This window comes from Hipposideros armiger, unplaced genomic scaffold (assembly GCF_001890085.2).
Source record: "Hipposideros armiger isolate ML-2016 unplaced genomic scaffold, ASM189008v1 scaffold_1, whole genome shotgun sequence".
Lineage (NCBI taxonomy): Eukaryota > Metazoa > Chordata > Mammalia > Chiroptera > Hipposideridae > Hipposideros > Hipposideros armiger.
In genome coordinates, this window is record NW_017731351.1 from 8,367,632 (window position 1) to 8,389,837 (window position 22,206).

At 50.2% G+C, this 22,206-nt stretch overlaps 1 protein-coding gene and 1 long non-coding RNA gene across 4 annotated transcripts in view; one reads left to right on the forward strand and one right to left on the reverse strand.

The window, feature by feature from the left end:
• The window catches only part of SYNPO2 (synaptopodin 2), a 164,009-nt gene that overhangs the window by 51,826 nt on the left and 89,977 nt on the right, over window positions 1–22,206 (reverse strand). The gene's annotated exons all lie outside the window — the stretch shown is intronic.
• LOC109372727 (uncharacterized) lies at window positions 1,793–14,336 on the forward strand. The gene is made up of 4 exons (XR_002122089.1): window positions 1,793–1,933; window positions 2,050–2,142; window positions 3,977–4,136; window positions 13,550–14,336. It is a non-coding gene; the product is annotated as an uncharacterized LOC109372727 (long non-coding RNA).

Genomic DNA, 22,206 nt, shown 5'->3' on the forward strand with positions numbered 1-22,206 from the left:
TGCTACATGTTTTTCGAGTTCTGGCCAGTGTGGGGTGCCTCTTCTTAATGCACACTTACCCCTTGGCATACTCTTTAATGCTTTCTCATTTGATTTCCAGTCCCGAACCATCTTTTCTGTTACTCCATATTGTCTTGCAGCAGCACAATTATTATTTTCCTTAGCAAAGTTTATAACTTTCAGTTTAAAATTTGCATCATACTTCTTTCTTTTGGCTGGTGCCATGATAGGGATGATAGGGGTTTGACTGGTCGACATTTTCTATGCTGTACTGTACAATGGTGCAGTATTGTGGTTGGCTGTTGGCTGTATACAAAGCCTGATTTGATTGGTCCCTGCTCCCTGTTTGCCCGCCCTGTCACTATAGCAGTCTGGTCCACCCTTGCATTAGCATCTCCCTGGGACCTCACTATTGCACAAGTGCGAGCTCTTCAACATTCTAACAGGCACCATGATAGCGCAAAATCGCGAATCTTCAATGCATATGTAAAGAAATATACGGTAACCCGAATTTACCACACTCGCAAAATCGCACACAGCTGACCATACACCCAGTATGGTATCGCGATTCACGATTTTGCGCTATCATACTGGGTGTATGGTCAGCTGTGTGCGATTTTGCGAGTGTGGTAAAATCGCATAACAGCAAAATCGCATAACAGCCGAGCATACACCCAGCAGCGCTGCTGATGCCTGAACGGTATGTGGAATGAAGTGGGCGGGCATCGGGAGGCCACTATGGCACGGGGCAAGCACTATGGGCAGTCTATCTGAAGTGTACCTGGCGTATAAGACGACCCCCCACTTGGAGGCATATTTTTCAGGGCCAAAAAATCGTCTTATACGCCGGCAAATACGGTAAGCCTCGGAGAATGGGGAGGTCTGCTAGATCGTCACCCTTTCTCAGGAAGCAACTGAGGAAGAGCGCCATGGAGAGGAGGAAGAAAACCAAGGACAGGGAGATTGGGTCTAGGAAATAGGGGATCGATGCAAGAGAGAAGGCGAATCTCCAGGATGGATAAGAAGGGAGGTCCTGGGAACACGCGTGCCCCTGGTGGAAAGCCACCAGTCCAAGTCCCAGCAGGTCAGAAGACCCCAGGCAAGATGTCTCCCAAAACAGATGATATTGACAGAGCTCATGATAGCTTTTCAAATATCAGGAGGACTATTTAGACGGATGGAGAGAGTTTGGGGAATAAAGTAATGACAAACACTTACAAAACAAAAAGGAAAAACTAAAAAGCTAATTCTAAGTAGAAAAAATTGGCAGAAAGGACAAAATACTCACAGCATACTTTGTGACTCAGCTTCATAATCTAAGCACTGAATATGATTCCATCAAGACATGATCCAGTTATGCTGGGAGAATGGAGTAGGGCACAGGGGACTATGGGAGCCTGAGGCCTGGTGACAGCTACAAACCCATCTCCCCTATTGGGGGGCCAAGGGGTAATGTCTACAACTAGGAAAAAGAAAGGAACACAGAATTTGCACAATAAGTATGTATTTTAGAAAAGAGCCAATGGCTAAAAAGTTGCCTTTGGGAAACCCAGGATTGATGTTTTTTTTATTAAAAGTTTTCTAGAGCACTTTGACTCTTTAAACTAGGTGCATGTAACTTTCATGAAGATTAAAAACTAAATTTGAAAAAGCACCATAGCTTTTTCCCCAGATTTTTGTATTTTTAATAAACTAGTTCCCAGGTATACTGGCTTCGAGTAACCTGTGAATCTAAACTTTGTGTGAACAAAAGCCGTCTTAGTTTACTCAAACTTCTCTTGTAGAATATTAACCCATCCGTGGGCTGTGGACATGAGTGAGACGCAGCCTCCCGCCTCATCCAGTGAACGCTGAGGATCTAGTTACGGGAAGCCTGACAGCGCGCTCTGATTTCAGGATCTGCCCTTAGTCGACAAGCCAGTATCAAACACGAGTAGGTACAAACACACACTCGCACGTGTGTTTTATGTAAAAGACCGTTCTACGTATGACTTCGACATGAAGCAGCAGCTTCCTTTTTTCTCTTTCTTGTTTTGTTTTTTTCCCTAGTCAATTAATCCATTCTCCCTCTGACTAACTGGCAGGACCATAGGGCCAGGGCGCTGTGCGATGTCAAGGGACACCCCTCCCGTTAGAAGCATGGTAATGACACCACCCCTCCCCCCGCCAATGGGGCACCAAGTCAAGGATGAAACAAATGATGGGAAGAAATGGGAGTCATTTTTGACCTCTTGGGGGGAAAGTGTGAGGGTAGAACGTAAGCCAGTGTGAAGTGAAAATTCTACAATGGACAGCCGAGTAGAACTCCACTTCCCCCACTTTCGAAACCCTAGACCTAAAGGCCCCGTGCCCCAGGGAATGACTTCCGAGTTGCAGTGCTTAGAGATTTTCAGACTTAGGTCTCCGCAGAAGTTGACGGGGGAGAGGGGAAAGGGGGGAGGGACAAGAAGAAACAGACACTTGGTGCAAATGATATAACTGAATTCTAAAAAGCGGAGTCAATGTTCTAATTTGTCCAGCTTGCTGAGCTGTGCTTCCTTTGCCCCGTCCACCTCCCTTCCACTTTCTCCTGGATTCCAGCCCTGGCAACTGAGATGGGGGTGAGCTCATAGGCTCCAAAATATGGCCATGGTATGAAGGCAGCAACACCAACTTTCAAACAGCATCTCAGCCCCACATGGCAGTGCCCAGACGCGAACCTTGTGTAACGTGAGAAGCTGCGAACTCCTGCTGTCTGATTAATCCAGGGTGGTGACCCTGGGCTTGCATTACCTGTGTGTGTGCGCGCGCGCGCGTGTGCATGTGTGTGTGTCTTCTGCAGTCTCCTAGCTCCATGGCAGTCATCAGCTCACTCTGGGGTTCTCACCTGTTAGCAAGGTCTTTGACATTAAAAGCAAAGGAAGGTTGAAACGAGGACCTGCTCTGACATCCCATCTTCCAGACTCTGTATGTGTCAGTGTCTTGCTCCTGACACCTCACTAAGTCAACCTAGCTACCTGGGAGGAAAGACTGCGGGAATAGTGCCCATCCTTTTGTCATGCTGCAGGTGCTGGGCTCCTGTTGGCTCTTCCCCGAGCGGCCACCGCCACCCGCTGGAGCCCCTCTGTGTCAAGCAGGCCACTCCCAGGGCACTCTCACCTCCCCTGGCCAGGTCCTTCTGGAGAAAATCAACTTCTTGGGCTGGGTGTGGTGGTATTTAACATCTCTGCCTTAAAGCTTTTAAAAAATACCAGGCAGCAGTGCAAAACCTTGGAGATTGGAGACTAGGGAGGAAAAAAACCAGAAAAGTCGTCTCTAAGGGTAGAATCCACCCTGTTCCCCAGGCTGCCCATCCTGCCTGCAGTCCTGGTTCTTCCTTCCAAGACCAGATCAATGGGCTCCACCCTGTCGCCCTTCCCCTGGCCACCCCACCTTCCCTCAGGCAGAAATATTCACAGTTCATGAACTCATTAAAAGTGACTTTGAATGTCTCTCCTAGCTTTATAACTTACACTTTAATTATCAGACCACATGCTATCTCCACTCCTACATTGTAGCTTCAGGAAAACAGGAATGTCATTTCAGTCTCCTTGCTTTCCAATGTGGTAGAGCAGAGCTAGCAGTAAGCACAGCTACACCACTCGCTGCGCACACACTACTGCTAACCCCCACGACACCCCCGAGCGGCAAGGGCTCTGAGATCCATTTTGCAGAAGGACAGCCCGAGTCTCAGATGTGACATGATTCCCAAGTTCACACTGTCGGGAGGCGGCTAGCATTTCACTGAGCCTGCCATTTCAGTCAGAATCTGTCCTCTTACACTCTGCCACACGTTAGAAGGAGAGGAAGGATGGAAAAAAGAGGGAGGGAAGAAAAAGTTAGAAACCTCAGGCTTTTGCCCGTTTGTTGGAATAATGCTTCACAGGCTCCCCGAGCTGTAGGGTTGTGAGAGATTGAAGGAATTGAACACGTCCTGTCCTCTGCTTTTCACACACAGAACAGCGGAGACCAGGAAGGTCATGACCCCTGTTCAAGGTTGCACAGCCCGGGACACGGCTGGAGGACCTGACTCCTAGTCCGAAGCTGTAAGATGGACATTTTGAACCAGGCACTGAGACATCAAGACAATGCAAAGCGGGACAGCAACTAATGCACATGTAAGCTAGTTGGTTTCAACTTTTGTTTCCTGAAGTCCTCTGGCTGCTAAAGCAAGAATCACAATTTCTAAAAGTTTTCTTGAATCACTTTCTTATCTGCAAACATATTTAGATAATATCTAAAATATACAAGATAACATAATTGTCTTTTGTTGAGTTGCCAAAAAGGAAATATGTTGCCTTTAAAATGGGCTTCACTCCTTAGCAGTGTAAAGATACAGTGAATGTTTCATCCATGAGCACACTGCCAAGTTCATACTTTCTAACAGCACAAAGGCAGCAAAGTTTAGAGTGTGACCAAACCAGTGAGGTGTGGGTATAAAAACGTGCACGTGTGTGTGTATACATATGACCAAGTTCAGGCTCTTGTAATTCTCCCCAGTTAACTGATATCTACTTTCAGGAAAATGTGTTTAGCAAGCATGGACAGTTAACCAAGCCCCAGATGACCCCAAATCTAAAAAGTGGAGTTGTGTGCTGTTCTAGCTCATGCCAACAGCCGCCCCCCTCCCCTCACCCCCACCCCTACACACACCCCTGAAAATCCTAACCCTGCAGCAGGGATCGGGGGCAGCTAAGGTCTCGAACATCAGGAAAGGGGGCTGCCTCTAAGCGGTAACTCAAAGGTCAACAGCAGAATGAGAACAGCAATTTTCAAAGTTACTTTAGGTAAATGGACTGAGCACAGGCCAGGGCAGCCCAATGGAAGGCATTGCCACATCTAAGGAAAGAATGTCTTTCTGAAGGGGTTGTCCAGAAATAGAAATTAGCAGAGCGCCCATAAACGTGCTGCCCCGAAGACCGAGGCCGAGGGCTTGATGGGCAGGTAACAGGTGCTTCCCCGCGGTACAGGTGAGCGCAGCAGGTCCCCATGGCAGAGTCTTTCACCTCACATCTTTGTTCTACTCCACACGCAAACCCAGCTTCCTACAATCACTTGGCTCCTGAGGGGATGTACGGCCCTGGCCAGAGGGTGCCAGTATTGTCTTCTTGTCCTTGTGTTTCTGCCTCTCTCTAAAGGAAGAAATCAGAAGCCTGGCTTACCCTCTGCCTTTGTCCTCGGCTAGTCTGAGTTTCTATCCCCAGGCTGGGTGGGTTACTGCTTGAACAATGACAGGACTGTTTTAGAATCTGCATAACTGTGGGTCAGGCCCTGGACTGGGCAAAATTTATAAAGGCCAGGCTACCTCTGAGAGACGTACTATCAACCATCAGTCAAAATTTCCCTCCCTCATCACATCTCCTTTCAAATTTCAGTCTAAATGAATTGACTTCTCTGCCCACAGATAGACCCACTCCTCTCTCTTGGGACATAGCTTATGCTTTGCATTATATTTATTTTTATTGTACAAAAGTATATCTTCCTAAAAGCAGGTATTGTTTAATTTTGCATATTCAATCCCTGCTTTTCAGTGTCAATATAGAAACGCCTGAGCTCCTCAGTACAGTCAGCCTAGCTGGGGTGACGGACAGTCCAGGCAGCAGTAAAAGCAGGTGCGGAGAATTCAGGCATCGACAAGGGGGAGACAGACCATGCTGGGGAGACTCCTGGGGAGGTGAGGTCGGACCTGCACGGAGGAAAATAAGTAAAACTTCACCAAGAAGACCGGAAAGGGGAAAACGTGCACAAACGTAGCCGGTATGAAATGACCAGGGCACAGAACCCAGCTCAGCACTGCGAAAACATGAAGTGCAGGGAACAGCTGAGCCGGCGAGGAGGGTGGGACGCGCGCGACGAGTTTATCTGGGACTCGCTGCATATAGGGTGTGGGGAGGCCTCATGCCTGTGGATGTCACAGTGCCAACAGGAGACACTGCAGGATGCTTTCATGTTCCTTGCATCCTTCTTCAGCGGGTCTCAACCTGTGGGTCGCGGCCCCTTTGGAGGTCGAACAACCCTTTCACAGGGGTTGCTTAAGACCATCAGAAAACAAAAAGACATTTACATTACGATTCATAACAGTAGCAAAATTACAGTTATAGAGTAGAACGAAAATAATTTTATGGTTGGGGGTCACCACAACATGAGGAGCTGTATTACGGGGTCGCGGCATTAGGAAGGTTGAGAACCGCTGTAATCTAAGTGCTTTTCATATACAAACACATTTAACCCTCGAAACAATGGTCATAGGTACCCCACACTGCAGATGAGAAGACTGACACGCAGAGAGAGTAAGTCATTGACCAGGGTCCCAATGTCACCAGTTATCGATCGGGAGAGCAGATTCAAACCCAGATGGGCTGGCTCCAGAGGCAAAGGGACAATGACATATTGTGCTTCCACTCCTAACATCTGCCCCTTCACTCACTCACTGGGGACTCGGAACAAGCTGCTCCATCACTGGACTTCAGTGTTCTCATCTGTAAAATGGGAATAATATACGTAACCCATGGGGCTGTGGAGAGGAACAGCCGACATGCATACACAACGTTCATCACAGCGGCAGGTATACAACAAGCAGTAAATAGTGGCTCTGCTACTACTGCATCCATTGGGCTTGGCGTTCAGGGGCAGCTCCAAGGCGGGGCACATACTTCCCTTGGGTCCCTATCGTGGTACCTGGTCTGGGTTCTGCCTTTTGAAGAAATGGCTTTGGTTCAAGTCAAAGGCATATATTTGAAGGAGTTCCCAGGTGCGGGCTGTAGGCTGGGGTCAGCCTGCAGCACCAGGTGAGTCAGCCACTGGCGTTGGACCACGGGACACCCTGTCAGGCATCCATGGCCTGCAGACACCATGGAGGATGGCGTCAGAAGTATAATCTCACGCTTACCGTCAAGGAGTCTAAGAGAACATACTGTGTACATCATGAGAACACATTTGTCTGTGTGCAGTTTTTATTAGTTAGTGATAAAAAATCAATAAAAATGATTATCAGACAGGGATCTATAACTGTTTGGTTAAAATCCAAGAACATTTAATCATAGGGTCTAGGTTTATCACAGCTCCCATCAGATAATCTCATCATTCTCTGGACAGGGTTCGGATGAGAAAACAAAGGACATTAAATAACCAGAGGCCCGAAACAGAGGGCGTCTTGCCCTGTCCCTGGCCTTGCCGACTCGCTGTCCAGCTTGGCCACGCTAATGACGGGACATGTCTTGCCGTGCTGAGGCCACGCAATCCGTCTGCCACGGATCTGCCCCCGCCTCCTAGAGCACACCGCTCTTCCTAGTTGATGAAATGCTGGCGCAGAACCTTTCCAATAGTTTGAAAGAACCTCATGACCGATCAGCCCTGGAACTCATAAACCCCAGGGCACATGTTGAACCAGGAAGCGCGTTGTGGACCCGCCACCCCAGCTGCCATTCCATCCCTTTGCTCTTTAAACTCCGTGGGGATTGCGCGGCGGGCGAGGGAGTTCTATCTTCCCTTTCAAATCAGGACTAAGCTAGTAACGCACGCCACACTGGGTGCTGAGCTCCTCTGCTTCTTCTCATCGTGGGCTCCCGCAGAAGCCCCGCCTGGAAAACCTCCCCATAATATGCTCAAGTGGGCCGCACACCTGGCCTACCCAACAGGCCCAGAGATGAGTAATGAGTGCCCTTATAGGTTTGGTGGTGCTCAGCTGCTGCTGATGTCAGTGTTTTCTGCTAAAATTGGTGTATTTTTGGCTATCTGTCTCATCCCCTGGGCAGTTCAAACATCACTGGTAGCCATCTGTGGAGACCACGTTTGAGAGGAAGAAAGTAGACTCTGCAGGAATAAGACTACGTGTCAGAGTTGCCTAATATGGTGGCAGACTGACCCACAGGCCTCCCAGAAGAACCCAACGCTCACCAAGCACAAAGGGAATGTTCATTAGCTCAGGGTCAGTGCACGGGCCTGGAGGTCAGCCGGGTGGCTTCAGTCCCTGCTTCTCCCAACTCGCTGGGTGATGCTAAGGAAAGCATTAAATCCCTCTGTGCTGCCACCACTGTACGTCAGGGATGAAACTTGCTAACGGAGTACATTTCAACCCATCGGATATAAGAGAACTGTCATTTGAGACTCCTTTACAATTTGGAAAGTTCAAAAAAATATTTCAAATGCAAATATGTATGCAAAAATGAGTGTGGGGGAGGAAAGCCCCTGAAAACAGTTCAACAGGTTCTCCAGCAGACTCCAGCAACACTTTCCTAGGCTGTAGGGTATATTGGGGACCCTGAGTCCAGGGAGCCTGGCGCTGAGAGGACGGTGCCTGAGGAGGAAAATGGGGGTAGGGGCGGGGTGCCCGCTCCACAGGGGCTCAGCCAGCGGATGGACCCACAATTGGCTGGTGAGTTGTGCAAAGACTCCGGAAGCCCATGCAGACTCTTAACCAGCTGCACCTGACCACTTGATCCAGGGGAATACACTCATCTTCTGAATTTTAAACCAAAGAAAATGAAGAAGGCCTCACAAAATGAGGCAAATTTGTCTAAAGGAAAAGGTTTCCTGATAAAGTTCAATCCAATACAATTAAGTTTCTCTACAACGGCCAATCCTGCACACTCTACTGTGTTCACCATTTCATTTCCTCCTCATAAAGGACGTTTTCCTTTTCAGAAGAACCCGAGTGTGCGCACACACACTCTCACACTTGGCTTCCTGCCTTCAGCCTCCTCCTTCTTTAATTAATTCTGCCAATCAGTGTCCAATGGATTGATAACGATTTCTCTCATGTCGCTCTACTATGTAAGGACCACACTGCCTTCCCGTTAGCTCGCAGACCTGCTCTGCTGGGCTTGGGCAGTTTCCTTAGGATGACGAATCCAGCTTTGCCCAGCCACCTGCCCAGGGTCCAGGCTGGAGGATGCTCTGCACGGGCAGAGCCAGAGCGTGTCTAGCAGCAGAAGACACCTCAGATCTGAGCAACAGGAGACGCCGAAGTTGTGCGGAGGAGTCAGGATTCCAATACTGAGGCTGTTTCGAATTCACGATGAGAGTCAGGGCTCAGGGACGGGCTCGTGGATGCGCTGGGACAGTCAGCAGGGCTTGCTGAGCTAGACCAGGGCTTCCAAATCCAAGAGGCAAGAGCAAAACCAAGTTCAAAAGATTGCAGACCAAGTGCATTCACGTGGTTGTGGGTGGTGAGTGGGTCATGGAGTGGCTCAGGGACCTGGAGGGGAATCTAAGTGACTGCCCAGAACAGCAGGTCTCAGGTGGGGTTCAAGGACCGCAGAGGGCCTGTGAGGTCAAGATTACTGCCTGATGACAGTGAGGCACCAGGTGGCCCTCTCACGCTCAGGAGTGAACAGGGGTTTTCTGGAGGCTACATGACATGCGATGACCCCGTGGCTCTGCTGGCTAAAGGAACAGGCGCCTCCCAGACTGGAAACCCACCTCACTGCCGTCCTGGACACTCCCGTGCCCTCCCCCCACCTTATGATAGCCTGTTCCTTCCCCCAGGGACTTGTCTCTTGAGCTGGTCCTCTCACCACCGCCTCCTTTCAGCCCTTCCTCAGGCTTAGCAGCCTGCCAGCTGACTGCCCCTCCCCATCTGTCTCTTCACCTGAATGCCTTCCCCAGGCTGCCACGCGAGGCCTGTGCAGGGGCCTGCTTTCAAATAACAACCAAATCTAACCGTCTGTGCCCATCACACAGCGAGACCTCCCAGTGTGACCCCCCCCTCCCTCCCGGGCCCCTCCTTCCTCCAGCCAGGGGTGCAGCCACATTGTTCACAATGTGCTCCCCACTCACTCTGCAGGGAACGCCCCTAAATTCTTTCCTGTTGAATTCCATTAAATGCGATCCTCTCTTCTGAAGTCCCATTCTTCCTTCATTTTCACAGCCCTTGCCTGCTTCAGGGCACTTGTACACGCTGCTTCTTCTGCCTAGAATGGACTTCCCTTCGCTCTTTGCGTGGCTTGCTCCTTTTCACCCTTTGCTTCTCAGCTCATATCAGGGCAGAGGTCCCACCAGCCTTTTCCCCATAAACACAGATGTTAGGGCTGCAGGAGCCCTCACTGGGCCCTGTCCAGGCATTAGCCAGGCGTCTCTGCAAAGGCTGGTGGCCCAGGAGCCTCAACAGGCAACGTGCACCAGCCCATCTCCCGTTACCCACACCCCCAAAGTCCAACCATTTCAGTCTTAAGGGTCTCCAGACTCTGACAGAAGGTTCAACTTTAATTAAAATTTTCTAGAAGAACACTCGGCTGATGAGCAGCAGGTCTTGTATTTCCTTTCCTTGATTAAAAACAAACAAACAAACAAACAAACAAACAAACAAACAAACAAACAATAATGTGGTCGCACAGAATAAGAGCCGTTGAATTGGCCAGCACTGGGCTTTGGAAAGGCGCCTGGAGCCTGGAACCAGTGGTGTCCCTGCCTGAGTTTGTGTTTGCACACAGGACGTGGTCTGTCCGGGCTGCCGCAGGCTGCGTGGGCCTGGCGCCCTTGCCAGGGGACTGGGGCACGTCTAGAGCACCAGGCCCTGGGCATGAGCATGTCTGTGAGGCCCTGTGCCCACAGCTGGAGGGAGGTCGCCAGCTTCTGGGGGGTGAGCAGCGTGTGCAGAGATTTCTGGAGGCAGATGGGAATCGCTAGGCTCTGGAAAACTGAAGGCTGAGCTGGGGCCTCACGCGGACTCAGGCTGGCACATGACTCTCCTCTCGTGTGTACTGTTCTGCGTTTTGTTTGTGATCACACCTCCCGCGTGAGCCTGAAAGCATCTGAAGACAGAAAGCACGCTCGATCTCATTTCCCAAAAGACTCTGCCCGTCATGGGCTCATCTGTTGAGTGAGTGACAGCCACTGGTAGCAGTGACTTCAGCTGCAAATAAAGAAAAACAGCGTATGCTCCAAATACCAAAGCGACGTGTCATGCAGTCATGGCACTTCACTGACCACAAAGAGGCAGGTGCCCTGCGAGGCAGACATATGCCAAGTACACTCATGGCCGGGAATCTTGAGGCAGAGACAGAAAAGACACGTGGCCGGGCTAATGGTCGGGGTCTCGGTGAGGCAGAGCCCAGGTGGCTCTCTGCAGGAAGTGTGTGGGCAGTGCTCACAGCCCCTGAGAGCCAGCCCGGGGGCCTGGAGCCTGGGAGGTCCCCTGTGTGTCACCAGACAGACCCATGTGCATTTGTGCACAGATTCTTTCATTCAGAGGTTAACGTGGGATGGCGGGGGCCATGCTCTGTGCTACAGATAAAGAAGACGGAAAGTGTGCTCTCTGCCTCCACAGGTGACACGGACTTGTGAACAGATGAGTCATGTCACCAAGCTTAACACCCTACGGCAGTGCGATCTGATGGCAGGTTTTGCAGAAGAGAATGGAGCTGGCCGTGAATTCAGGCCTGGGCACCTCTCACTGACTGCGTGACAAGGCTTTTTTGAGCCTGTTCCCTCATCTGCAGGGTGCTAGGCCCTCAGGCATCCTGATTCCTAGCTTTGTCATAGCAGAAGGTGCGTGCTGTGGGTGCCCAGAGGCAAGAGCCAACGGCTGCCTGAGAATGGAGGGGCCTCCCGCTAGGAAACAGCGTTTTTGCTTGATCTTGAAGAGTTAGATAAAAAGTCCCTTTTTCAATCATGAATTCAGCACACGTGTACAGAATGCCTCTGTGCCAAGACTGTGAAGGACGGTGGGGACACGGTGAGCAGAGCAGATGTGCTCCTGGACTCACGGAGCTTATCTGCCAGAGGGGAGACAGACCAACACCACACACATGGACACACGTGTGAGCAGGGTGGCGGGATGGGCCATCCTGGCTCTCAGACGTGCCCCAGTCCCCTGGAAAGGGCACCAGGCCCACCAGCCTGCGGCAGCCCGGACAGGCCACATGCTGTGTATAAACATAAAATCACACAGGGACACCTCTGGCTCCAGGCGCCTTTCCAAAGCCTGGTGCTGGCCAATTCAATCACTCTTATTCTGTGCGACCACCTTATTCATCTTTTTTTTTTTTTAAATCAAGGAAAGGCTCTATAAGACCTGCTGCTCAGCATCAACACCGAGAGTGTTCTAGAACAGTTTTCATCAAGGTTGAGTCTTCTGTCAAAGTCCTGAGACTAAGACTGACTGCTAGGCTCTGAGGCCCCGGGCCACCGGCCTTTGCAGGGAAGCCTGACCGGAGCTCTTGCAGCCCTAGCTCAGTGCTGACAGGGAACCGGCTGGGAGGGCTGGACCTGGAATTCCCCATTGCAGTGCAAACGGAAACCCTTCCTTCTCCCCACGTGAAAGCTATGGTCATTTATCAATTTACAAATGAAAGTCCCGATTCTTACAGACTTTCTTCGGAATAACTCATAGGCCAACGATCCTGGAGCTCTTCTAAAGGAAAATCTGGATGCACTTTCCAAAACCTCCCTTAGAAATAAGCCAGACCCCGAATGCTCTGCCCTGCAGTTCCAGGCAAGCCCTAATTTTAGACCGTGGTGTCACTCTGCCCGCTATCTGCCGCTCGGCCAGGGACCTCTGCTTTAGGGAAGTCCCTGTGCTTCTCGGGGCAGGACTGCTTCATGTCACATTTCTATGCCTCCCCATTAACTGTCTTCCCGTCCTCTGAGGCAAAAAGCTTCCTTCTGAGTCCAAAGGTCTTCTTAAAAACACAAAAGTGTATGATATGAAAACCAAAAAACCCAAAACGAAACAGAACAAAACAATGACACACAGGTACATGTGCACATAAATTAATGTTAGAGATATGGACAGATAAATATGCTTTATATGATATCTGCTCTAGCTGTTCAAATAAACAGGATTCAAATAACTTTTTGCTCATGAAACTGAGTCTGAAATTTGAAGCAGTGTGAGTATAGCAGCAAATGCATTCTGTTGTATTTGAGCTTGAACTCAAATTCTCCCATGTAGCAGTTTGTGTGACCTTGGGGAAAAGTGATAATTTTAGCTAATATTGAGAGAGTGTGACATGCCGAGCACTGAGCTAATTTAATTACTTCACATGTTGAGTCCTTTTCCTTTTCTGCAGAGTTGGGATCATAATACATACTTTATCTGTTGTTGTGAAGACATAGAAGAAGCAACTTAAACACCAGACATGGGGTGACTGTAAAACTGGGTATTTTAAAAACAAAAATGGAACATGGTAATCGCACTGCTAGCGTATTTAAACAGCAATCTGATTCTTGCTCTAAACACATTGGTATTGAGTGAGGAAGAGAGTCTAGAAGCAGTGAATCTGGTGCATATTAGGTACTTTAGTAAGTGAACAAAGTAAAAGTAAACATAACTAAAGCAACGTTACCTTTGAATCAAAGTGAAACCCGAAAGAATGAAAAGCATATTACTCATTTCTTCTTGATGGCATTTGGGTGGGACGTTCTATGTTCCGAGAGAAGATACATTTTATATATTATAGCCCGAGAAGAAATTATTAGACCTTAGTTCTTCATCTATTCTGCCTTAACTTCTCTGAACTTGACCCAGTCAATTAACTTTTCCCCATGTCCACCTGCATATCTATAATAAAGTCATTTTATTGATTTGCAGTTTCACCTAGAACAACAGTAAGGATGGTGAGCTACCTAAGAAGACTCTGTCTGGCATAACTCAGCAAAACTGGCGGTTTTATGAGCCGATCGCATTTCACAAAACGCGTGCATGGACAGTGGGAATCCGCTGGAACTTTCTGGCCCGCCCAGAGATGCTGATGGGGAAGTTGTTGGAAGCTTTTGGGGCAATGTCAATAGCGCATCGAGTAACATTCTGTTTCCTGGCTCCTCTGATCCAGCCAGGGCATTTATTTAATGGCTGCATGAGATGGAAAAAGGAAGAGCGGTGCGACATTCAGCCCGAAATAGAGTGTGGAACAATGTGGAGGGGGCACTGATGGCCGGAATGCCGCTCGGGAAAGGTCTAGCTCCCGGCCACTGGCCACCCGGAGCTTCCCAGTAAACCCAGCCGCTTCAGACTGGACAGAGTGGGAGTGGCCACATGTCCCTACTGTCACCTCGCAAGCCTGGCAGGGCCCGTGATGTCTTCCATGGATGCCTCTGCTTTTCAGGGCCCCGATGACATAGCGGAACATGTGGTGACCTATAGGACACTTTGGCCCAGAAATTCCCGTCTGAGTTGACATTTATAAACACATTGAACTTGCATTCTGGTTCACAAAAAAAGTAAACTGTTAGAAAAGAGTAAACTGGGTTCTGCATTCGGTCATGGTTCCTACTGTGACTTGTAAGAAAAATGAAAATACAAGTGTTGGTAAATACAGCCTCTGGCAGAGGACCATTCCGCCTGCCTGTTGGTTGGGAAGGGGTATAGGGCCAAGGGCCGTGGGGATGTCAACGATAATTTTAACCTATGAAAGGAGTTCATGTTGTGAAACCAAGGCCATGCGTGCCGAGAGCAGGGGTTTTAGTGTCATGCATTGGCAGGGGAGATGAACAAGGTTTCTTTCATGGAGTCACATATTTGTCTGCAGAATTTCTAACTAAAAGGCAATGGAAGTCCGAGGAAAACCTACCATTGTCAGAGGCACAACGTCCAGCTAAGGCTCCCGACATTTGGTCACATTGGAGGAGCCGGCCTATCCCTGTTCCTCTTAGCTTCACTAAGAGCTGCCGAAATGCGGCTCAGCGAGCTGGCATGACCACAGGGTGGCCATCTGTGGATGGCATGGTACAGAATTAGATCCTAGATCAGGGATAACGTAAGGTCACTGAACCGAGTGTAACAGGGCCCAGCCCAGCCAGCAGACGTTAAATAAGGCACTTCTGGGCGCCTAATCGGCCTTCAGGATATACTTGTTGACTAATTGATTGACTTACTGATGGACAAAATGGTCATCGGGAAGTCAGGCTGGATGATGGGGCTTTGACATTAACTCGATTAGTATGTCAGAGGCTTAGGCAGGTCTCAGCATTTGATCCTCACATCTACAAGGCAGAGATAATCGCTTGCCTGCAGCAGTTACAGGAAAGGAGAGAAGGCTGAGAAAAGATGAGACGGCTGGTGAAGTCTCAGGCACCCTTCTCCAGTCGGGAGGTGCCAGCGCCAGCTTCTCTAGGGGCTCAGCCATGTCCCGAAAGGGGAGGCCGGGCCAGGCGGCTCCCGGGGCAGGAGGCAAAGGCAGGCACAGGCTGAGGGGCGCCGGGCACAGGAGCAGGGGCAGGCTGGAGGAGCCTCAGGGGGGCCTCCGGCTCTCACCCCCTCTCCCTAAGCCCTGCTCTGTTCTATGAGAGCAGAGGCTCTCAGACAAGTGAACCCAGGGTCACGGGGGTGCCTGCCCTCCTTACAGAGGGCCAAACCCAGAGACCCAGCCTGCAGGTCTCGGCTGGTGCCCGGCAATCGGCATGGCAGCAGCATTCAGGGGTTCCTGTAGCAGGTGGGCTAGAGTGGGACAGGCACTGACCTAAAGGAGACCCATCGAGCTTTGTACTTAATGGCAGTGACAAGCGCCAGCGATGACAAGGAGATGCCATTGGGCCTCATACCCAAACGGTTCTAATTCCTCAGCGTCTCCAGGGCCAATGACATTCAGAAACCTCTTAATGAGAACCCATCATGTGAAAAGCATTGAACTAACGGTGCGAAACATCCACAGATGAGAACAGTCACACGCTGAGTAACTTCAGGCTGACTCTGAGGGAACCACCTAGTGCTTAGCGCAGGAAACCAGTGGAGGGGAGGGGTGATTCAAATGCCAGGATCTGGGAAGGCACCGTGGCGCTTGGGCTGGGGGGAAGGCAGGCCTCATGGGTATGAAGAAGGGCCTCGGGCGGAGGGAGTGCTTTAAAGAAAGGCATGGCGTCCAGAGTGACGGCTCGCTGCCTGTGGCGTGTGTGGGGTGCAGACAGGCAGCCGCGTGGAAGTGAAGGGTGGGCCGTGGCCATGGCTTAGGGAGCCTTCACCCACCAGATGAAGAAGCTTGATTTTGTTCTGAAGACAATGCACGCAGGGTTTTGAGCAGAAAAGTAACTGAAAACTGTGCTTTTTAAAAAAAATTTAAGGGTAGTATTTAATGTTTAACTTAAACATTATTTTTAATTCATAACATATTCATAAGGCACAGAATTTTAAAGGAACAAGATGGTATCTAATGTACATTTCCTCTCCCTTCTACCCTTGTCCTCCAGCCATTGTTTTGGGGGGGCAAGAAGGGGAGTTACCAGTGATACCAGTGTCTTCTGTATGGGGGTGGGGGGACTGTTTGGGGAAGAGCTAATGGCCAAACATTGGTTGGGCTGGAGTGGGGAAGCGAGACATGAATGACAGAGATGCCAGTCAGTGGTCATTTCAAAAGTCCAGGTGACGAAATGAAGGCTTTAAGTAGAGAACTGTCCCTGTGAATACAGGGAAGATTCTGAAAAGACATTTCATAACCCTTTCCTTGCAATGTCTAATCAATTTACAAATGGCAGAGCTGGAGTCCAGGGTGACCGACATCTTGTCTTGAGACCTGAGGGGTGGCCAGGAGGGGACTTAGTTTGGGACAAGGAGATAGGGAGGCTGTGTTTTGAAACTTTTTGTTGGCCATGACAAATACTCCGTTGGGAGGTCAGGCACGCAGCCTGGGAGAGAAATAAACATGGGGGAGTCGAGGTAGTAATTAAAGCTGCAGGACTGGGAGAGCTCAGGAAAGGGGGACAGAGGTGAAGGCTCTGAGGACTGAAAAGTCCCCACATTGAAGGGGGAGTAGAGGCGAGGCAGGAGGAGATGTGGTCTGAGTAAGTATGTGTGGTGCTGAATCCAGGTAAAGAAAGAATTTCAAAGGGAGAGAGGGCTGGGCAGGTTGCTGGTCAACCCACCACCATGGAAACAGGGGCGGCGTGCAGTGCGGACAACAGGTGAGAAGTCCTTGGTGACACGCAGATGACTCATGAGCTTTGGGGGGTTGTTTCTGAAGAGCAGGGGTGGGGTGGGGGCGTGCACTAATGCAGGGAGAGAGTGCAGGGAGGCGAGGATGTGGAGAACCTGCGAAGGCCTTTCTTTCAAGAAATCGGCCCTGAACGGAGGGAGAGAGGAGAGGCGCTGGAAAGGGGAGAAGGCAGGGAAAGAACTTCTTCCCCCAGTGTAGGGGGAAAGGCTGAAAAGGGTGGAGTTAGGGAGACGTTTGGTGAACAAGATCCTGGAAGAGGCTGAAAGGGGGAATTCGAAATGGAGGGAGGAAGGCCCAAGAGGCCCCACCCACTCGCCTAGGCCATCTCGGCCCAGAGGCTGAGGCCACCCCCGTGCTCATGCCTGAGGGGGAATGAGTTTGTTTTGGGAAGTTTCCAAAAATAAATACATAAATAAATAAATAAAATACAGAAAGGAACTTGATAGATACCGACTTGCGATGAAAGGGGCTTTCAAGAGGCACTGACGCTCCCACTGAGGTTGGACTAAAGAAGTTGTCCTGGTCTTTCGCTCCCATGTCTCACCTCCAATCCCCCCCCCCCCAAATACTGCAATCTGAAAAGAGTTCAGCTCCTTGGGGTATCTGGGAAAGGTATGCAGGAACTACCCTGCTCTTTCTGTGGCCCACGGAGCAGCAGAGGGAAGAAGGCAGATGCCTTCCAGGCCGGCTGCTGAGAGTCCAGTACTGGTCTCTGCTTCTTACATAGCCAACGCGGTGACATGTGGAAAGAGAACTTAAATATCTCCATCACACTAGGCTGATCAATGGTGACTTGCTTATTAGCAAAACTACCAAGAGGTACTGAGCGACAGTTTATTGAGGAGGGGTCAGAGATAGTGGTGTCTGTACCCCCTTGGGATGTGGGCCAAAGCCACTGCCCTGGGGGTCGCGTTCTCCAAGGACAGAGGCCAGCCCCCTCCTCCGTCGCCTTCTCCTGCTCATCCTGCACTGACTCCAGGGTATGGCAGAGAGGCAGAGAGGCAGCTTGCCTGCTTAGTTAGAGGATGCTATAATGGGGACACGGTTGTGGTGAAAAGCTGTGTCCCCACGAAGAACAGAGGACCTGCAACATCCATGATTTTGTTCCCGGGTTCATTGTGGGGTGTATTTTAGTTTAACCTTTTTTTGTTTGTTTCTGGACCTTTTTTTTCCGATAGCACTCTAATAGTTTTACATCTCTCCTTACATGAATTGTTCATATTGCGCTTGCCTCAAGGAATTGTTATATTAGAAAACGATGTAAGTACATTTACAATTAAACATTTATTCATCCTTAAATTCGAGATCACCACTTGGGGCTGATTTCCTGAGTTACAGTAATGTGGAAGGGAAGTCCCCTCTGCTGCCTGAGGCTACACCATTACTTGGTCAAAACGCCGCTCCTGAGGCTATGCTGCCCCCCAGTGGTCAGGTTGGAGAACGGTCAGCTATTTTTTTCTGGGGGGAAACAGGGTTTCCAACCAGCCCTGTGGGACTTAAGTCAATAACTCCTGACCTAAAAAAGAAAAAACTCATTATGTGCAAAGTCTGAGGGGCATGAGAGAAAGGAAGGCTTTGTTTCTCAATGTTCCCTCAAAGGGTACAGGAGTAAAAAGAACAGCAACATCACAGCTTGATTTTGCTAATTAGAGAGTAATTGGCTGCTGGCAGGTGGCCGGGGGTCTCTGCTGTCGGGTAAGAGCTGGACGGCTCCTTTAGGCCTTTGGGGCTGATCCTCAGCTCCCCAGAACTCATGACATCATGTTCTCCAACTGAAGACGTACAGTTGTCTGAAAACAATGCATTCAGGGAAACCATTCAACTCTTCCCCTGTGGCCAAGACTCTCCAAGGAGACAGCCATTACGGTGACATTAGTCACAGGATTGCGGGGATGCCCTGATGGCAGCTCTGTGGGGACACAGCTCTCACTGGCCACCATCAGGCCCTTGAATGCCTCTGGCTAACTCCCTGGGTTGTTGGTGAAGGGAGGAGCCCACCCACCAAAGGGACGAGCTACGACACCCGCTGGGCCGTTCAGGGCTCCGGAGCCGGGCTGGTAGCTGCTCAGCCAGGAGCCCATCGTGGAACAGGCGGGCCGTGCTGTGCCCTGTGGCTTGTCACGTGTCTGGTCCTTCCCGGGATTGCTGCTCACCGCGAACCCCCTTCAGTAGTAACAGATTTTCAGCAGGGCCAGCATTGCTTCTCATGCTCTGCTCCTGGGCACAGACGTGGACAGGGCCAGGCCAACGCACAGAAGCAGGTGCTTCACCCAGCGGTTACCTGGGGCCATGCCTACAACCAGGGTCTGAGAGGTGGCTCCGCCACAAGCTGGCCTGGCCTGTGACCACGAGCAAGTCACCTAACAGTGTCCTCATCTGCAAACTGCGATGCCGAGCTCAGATGAGCGGGACACAGGCTGATAGGTGCAGAAGGGGTGCCTCACGGTCCACCGTGTAAATCAGGATTTGAAAACCATCGGACTACGTGGTCTGGACGTCCCTCCTCTACACCGGTGGAGGGCAGACACTGAAAGGTATGATGGTGACACTTACGATGAAGCCTTTTTCTTTCTTAAGTGTAACTGAAGATGGCTCTAGGCCAAAAGCTTTCCCATTAAATGACACAGAATCTATAAACAGAGCAATGTAACACAAACAGCCCTGATACCTCATAAGTCAACTGGTAACAAGGATGACGTAGAGACATTTCCTTACACATGCCATGCTTTTCTTGTCAAAAATGAGGGCTACACCTAATTTTTTGTGTGTCTTACTTCCACTTTTATGATATTAGGAAAAATGTAAATTTTTTTTAAAAAAATTCAGATCTATCTAGACAATTGAACAGAACAACTATCTAGAGTTCCAAAAATTAATTGAAGTGGTAACAAGATGTGGTCACTCAATCAACTGGCAACTGCAGGTTGAATGCTCCCTGTGAAGACAACTTTGGGGGACAATGTGGGGGGACCAAGAAAAAGAAGGGCCTCGGCTCATTCCGAGAGGCTTGGCACTGAGCTGGGCAAATCTGGCTCAAGAAGAGGCAACTAAAAATCAGTAAATTACAATACTGAGGTCACGGACATTGTCAAGAAATTCACCAGAGCTTAGAAAACTTCCGGTCCTCAAATTCCACGGTAGCACATGACTCCCCTCTAAGACATGCCACGGCTCCTGGCTGTCATCTGCACTGTGCTGGGCGGTGACGGGGGCCCATGAGCTGGTGACTCGCTTCCTCAAGCCAGGTGCGCAGAACTCGGTGGAAGTGACGTCTTCACAGAGTTACCACTGGCAATGCCATCAACCTTGGGGGTTACTCCAAAGAAGTCAGAGCTGGGATCGCTGACACTGCACACGGACAGGCGCTAATTAGCTGATGCCTGTGCAAAAGGGGCTGAAAGAATGGAGGCCTCCCTAGAGGAGAAGGAGGAAGGAGGAGGAGGGAGGAAGGAGGAGGGCAGCCCCCAAGGACGCAGCCACGCGTCTCTTCTCTTCTTGATTTTGTGTCTCTTCTCTGCAGTAGCGGGATGGCTGATCCCACCACAGGCTTAGCACCACCTCAGCCACGAAGGTCAGTCCCTTTCTTGGGCAGCAAAGATTTCAGAAGCTCTGGCAGGAGGCAGGGAACCGATTTTTAAGTAGCAGTCACTTTATTTAACCGACATACCAAATCTGTAAAATATTTATTATTTTCCACTTTTTTGTATATGAAGAAATCAAGGCTCTCAAAAATCAAGGAACTGACACACCATCCCGCAGCTGGTGGCAGGAGAAAGAAAGCCAAATCTGAATACAGGCTCTCACTATGGCAGGCTACGTCGCAGGCTCTGGAACACATATGAACAGCCCTGTGTTTCGGGGGACACAGGACAAGGTCACCTGACACTCTCTGCCTCTGACTGGGTGACGCAGCTTTGACAGGTACACTTCTGCCTCCTTCTGGAGAGCCGACCCTGTCCCTCAGCTGCAGCCTGCCTTCCTCTCTGTGACTCCGTCCCACCCTCCCAAATGCCACACAACGCAGCTCTTCTAGGACGAGAGACTTTTCTTGTCCTGTCATACCCGCTCCCCGTTCCCGCTCCCCCGCAAATGGAAGTCCTGCTCGTGGACTTCACCTGAACGCGTGGACGGCTCTGCCCATCCGTAGCTCTCCCGGGTGCTGTTTGTCTACATGCCCAGATGTCTCAGCATGGCCGTCAGCCCTGACTAGTGCATCCCCGCTCTTGAAGTCGGGCTTTTTCTGAGAGGAACTGCGTGCCCAGACTACCCCAATTTCCTGACCCCTAATTGCCCCAAACACGAGTCCACTTGTTAGGCTTGTCTTCCCTCTAGTGTTTGGGCCTCTGTCTCCCAAATTACTGATCATTCTACGTCCACCTCCTTCAGCCCTCCGGGGGCCCTGGGCTCATGTCAGTCTGGCAGGCGGGTGGGGGGCGGCACAGCTTCTGGAGCAGTGCAGAGCTGGGCCTAACCAGGGTGGGAGGGTGTGTGTGACAGGGCGTGGGAAGTACGGTGGATCAGCGGCTGGACCCCCGTTAAACACAGGTCTAAATGCCAAGACGAGGCCCGGGCTCTAACCAGGAGTGGTGAGAAACCATTATTGGCTCTTAGGCAGCCTCACGCCCTTCGTCAGCGCACGGGATGGACTAGAGAAGCCTGAACGCAGAGGAAGCAGGAAGCCATTAAAGCAGTACAAATGTGACATGACATGACGAGAGCCTGGATTAAGTTCATCCGGAATAACCCAGAGGCAGGAGATAAGAGGCGTTTTTAAGCAAAAGCTACAGACTTGATGAGGGACTGGGTTTATAGAGAAGCAGAGACCAGGATGACTGAAAATTCTTACATAGGGTGGTGTCACCCAGGAGCAAAGGAAGCTAGGGAAGGGAATTAAAACACTGGGGAAAAGACACTAAAATGCCAGCTCTCTTTCTAAGATGTTTCAGTCACAAACACCGATTATATTTGGGAACTATTTGCTAGCAAGGATTCAAGCAGACAGATGTGTTGAAAGCACTTGAATTGTTGGAATGAGACTAGAAGGTAAATGAGACATCGGGGCTGAACCGATCAATAGGGATCTGTTTGGATGAGGGAACCGTGAGGGGATTCCAACCTAATCTGGCAAGAAGCCCACAGCGTTACACAATATTCTGGGCCTCAGTGCTGAGGACTAGCCAGTTATGGGTAGCCTGGGTGCCCACAAATAAGAAAACCACTTACATAACTTGGATTTAAAAAGGTTCACACCTGGAACTGGGGATGCTATGCCGCCTGTGTGAGCGTTTTCCAGCTCACCCCACTGAGAGAAGCCCAGACAAGC